Consider the following 4,226-nt stretch of genomic DNA (forward strand, 5'->3'; position numbering starts at 1 on the left):
AAGAGAGCTCAAGCTGCCACTTCTCTTTTGGTCCCCAGTGACAGGGTGGGGGGTGGGGAGCAGTATCAATTCCTCCCCACGTTACTTCAAGAAGCTATACACCCCAAGGAAATTTGCTGGAGCTCCTGTTGGCAGGCTGTGTTGGGGCACCTGCAAGGCAGGCTGACGGAATCAGTTGTTTCTAAGCACTAAATGCATCAGATGGAAAGTAGAATGACCTAAACATGATGTGAGCTCATTCATTGGAAACATGGATTGTTGTTAAATATTCTTGAAGAAGCTTGGTTTGTGATTCAGTGATTATTTCACGTTGGTGGATGGTGTGTTATTTGTCCAAGTTGGGGTGAGGGGTGATGGCCACAGTGGTGATACTAAATATAAGTATTTTGAGGGCCGATGTGTACATACATCTTAACTGTTGGCAGTAATGAGGGGTACTGTGTTATGAGTGAGTGTTGCTAATGCCTAGCATTGACACTCATATGTATGTTTGAGGCCTGGGAAGCACTCGGGAGTGTTTTAATGACATGTTTTCATGCTTAGGAGAAAGATTTTTTTTCTTAAAATTGACTATTTGGAACCTTGCATGTCTGCAGACAGTGTCCTCCCCACCCTGTCAGGTTCTGGGTGGGTACAAGTTATGGTAATGATCACTGCCCTGATCACTGATCTCTATATTTATAGCCATTCCTTCTCATTTCAGAACTGTTTGTCCTAAATGTGTTTTTCTAGTTCTTCTAGAAAATGACCACTAATTAAAAATCTCTTTGGTCCTGAGCTTTGCCTGGAGGTACTTGTTCCAGGATTGCCCCTCCTGCTTCAGCCATGCCCTTGTTACTTTCCTTCAGCCGTCACTTGGCATTGTAGTCTTAAGCTGCTGCTGCCCCAACACAATGTACCATGCTAAGATTAGAGCTGTGGGCAACCTCGTCACATATGAAAATGCTCAACTTGGCACAAAGAAGAGAATTGCGAAGGGGTGCACCTCTATCTGGTTGTAAATAGACATGCCAACTATGGAAGGGGGTGACGTTCTGTTGTGCTCCCACAGTAACTGAACAGAAGTAGGGAAGCTGGTAAGTGATCTCTGATTAAGCAGATATTTAATTCTAAAGAAACTTAAGTCCACTTGATCTACTCGCTGCTTGCAGCAAGACTACTATTCACCCTATCACAAGATTGCTTGTCTTGATGGAATGATGCTCTGTAGCCTCTGAGGTGTGACAAGTGGCATAGTGTCACCACCTAAGGCTTAGGCGTTACTTTATTTCTGGGCCCACAGTAGGTGCTCTTGCAATGCCAACCTGTGTGTGTGTGTTTTTAATCTAAAGGTCAGTACCTGCTTTCTTTAACCACCTCTCTCTTCCAACCTCCTCACCCTGTTCTTAAATGGTGTTTTATCCTTTGGAAAGAATATGGCTGTGATGTAGCAACTATTGTCTATGTCTCCTGTGTGTCTTTATTGTCACAAATGTATTTGGGGGACATTAGATGCATTCGTTTACTGTAATAAAGTTTCTTAATCAGTCATCCCCAAAAGTAATCAGTGGGCTGTCTGCAATCTGTTTGAGATACTGAATCTATGTATTTTGGGTTGATTATAATCAAGGTTTTAGAAGTACAAGCTTTGCTGTAACCACAGATCCAGACTAACATTTAATGAAAAGATAACATCAAAAAGGGCAAGTGTTAAGGACTCCAAAGCCCCTAGATCAACCCTCCAGACAGGGATAGAGGGAGGAGTTGGCTCTGGAGCTCTATGCCAGGGCAACTACAATTTGCAAGATGCCAAAGTGACTGTGTACTTGTAATCAGCCAGCCCTACCAACCAAGGGTTGGGGCTTTGTTGGCTGACAGAGCCAGCTCAAAAAGGAATTTTGGATGAGAGGGCCCTAGGGTCCTCTTGCTGCTCTTGGGCCGTGGCTTAGTTTCCTGTGGGGCCCAGGGCTACTTGGGAAGAAATTACTGATGGGCCAATTTGGCAACTGCAGACTTCCCTTCCTGCTTCAACCAGAGCAGACCCTCACTGTGTTTTTTTTATCTTGAACACCCTTCTAAGATTTTAACTTAAAAAAGAAGCTGGGGCACCATATTTATAAAGGGGAAAAAACCCACATCATCTCAATGGATATATAAAAAGCATTTGATTAAATCCAGTATCCTTTCTTGTTAAATAACACTCAGAAAACAGACTAGATGGGAACTTAATCAACCTGATACAAAGCGCTAAGGAAAACCCACAGCTAATACAATGAAAGATGCTTTCCCCCTAAATTCAGGAAGAAGACAAGGATGCCTGCTTGTGCCATTTCTATTCATCATTGTACTAGAAGTTCTAGCCAGGGAAATTAGGCAAGAAAAAGTAAAAGCATTCAGCCCTGGCCAGGTAGCTCAGTTGGCTAGAGTGTCATCTAATATGCCAAGGTTGAGGGTTTGATTCCCAGTCAGGGCATATGCAAGAATCAACCAATAAATGCATAAATAAATGGAACAACAAATGATGGACTCAGACTTCCCAATTTCAAATTTATTATAAAGCTCTAATAACCAACACAGTGTGGTACTGGCTTAAAAACAACATGTCTGGCCGGCATGGCTCAGTGATTGAGCATAAACCTATGAACCAGGAGGTAACTGTTTGATTCCCCATCAGGGCACATGTCTGGGTTGCGGGTTTGATCCCCAGTGTAGGGTGTGCAGGAGGCAGCCAATGAATGATTTTCTCTCACCATTGATATTTCTATCTCTCCCTCTCCCTTCCTCTCTGGAATCAACAAAAATATATTTAAAAAATAAAAACAGAACAGACAGACCAATGGAATAAAACTGAGAGTTTAGAAATAAACCCATATATCTATGGCCAATTGATTTTTGATAAGGGTGCCAATATCATTCAAGTGGGGAAAGAATAGTCTTTTAAATAAATGGTATTCACATGTAAAGGAATGAATTTCAACCCCTACCTCACACCACATACAAAAATTTAGTTTAAAATGGATTAAAGACTCAAATGTAAAAGCTAAAACTATAAAATTCTTAATAGGAAACATAGGTGAAAACCATTGTGACCTTGGATTTGGCAATGGTTTCTTAGGATTTCAAAAGTGCAAAGCAACTGAAGAAAACATTAGATAAATCTAATTTAAAAAATATTTTGTGCTTCAAGCAATATCATCAGGAAAGTAAAAAAAACCTAATGTGCGAAAATATTTGCAAATCACATCTCATAAGAACTTAGTATTCAAAATATATAAGGAACGATTACAACTCAAAGATAAAAAGTAAAAAAAAAGTTTAAAATGTGCAAAAGATCTAAATAGACGTTTCTCCAAATAAAGTTTACCAATAAGCACATCAAAAGATTCTCTGCATCATTAGTCATCACGAAAATACAAATCAAAACCATAATGTGATACCACTTCACTTCCACTAGCGTGGCTATCCTATATAATAAAAGCCTAATATACGAAGTGTCAGGTCGATCAATCAAAGCATAATATGCTAATGATATGCTAAGGCCGCTCAACCACTCGCTATGATGTGCACTGACCACCAAGGGGCAGATGCTCCGACTGGTAGGTTAGCTTGCTGCTGGGGTCCAGCCAATCGGGACTGAGTGAGATGGGCTGGATATGTCCTGGAGGCTTCCCACGCTCTCTCCCCGACTGTTTAACCTCCCACATTCCTCCCCGGTCCCGATCGTGCTTGGCACACTGCTACATCCCCCAAGGGCTCCCGGACTGTGAGAGGGATGTCTGACTGCAGGGATAGGGCCTACGCCGGCAGTCAGACATCCCCCAAGGGGTCCTGGACTGCAAGAGGGTGCAGGCCGTGCTGAGGGACCCCCCCCCTGCACAAATTTCATGCACCAGGCCTCTAGTAATAACATAAAAAGGAAGAAAAAGCTAGTAGTAGTGGGGATGTGGAGCAACTAGAATCCTTGTACAATGCTGGTGGGAATATACAATAATGCAGTCTCTGGGGAAAATAGTACAGTCCCTCAAGTTAAACATAGAATATGAACAGAGACTATGATCCAATGATTCCACTCTTTTTTTTTTTAAACTTTTTCTTTGTTGGTTAAGGTATTACATATGTGTCCTTATCGCCCCATTTCCCCCACACACAATTTTTCCATTCTTAATATACAACCAAAGAATTGAAAACAGGTATTCAAACAAATACTTGTATTTGAATGTTCCTAGCAGCATTATTCATAAAAGTTA

The sequence above is a fragment of the Myotis davidii genome, unplaced genomic scaffold (genome assembly GCF_000327345.1).
Source record: "Myotis davidii unplaced genomic scaffold, ASM32734v1 scaffold1147, whole genome shotgun sequence".
NCBI classification, from domain to species: Eukaryota; Metazoa; Chordata; class Mammalia; order Chiroptera; family Vespertilionidae; genus Myotis; species Myotis davidii.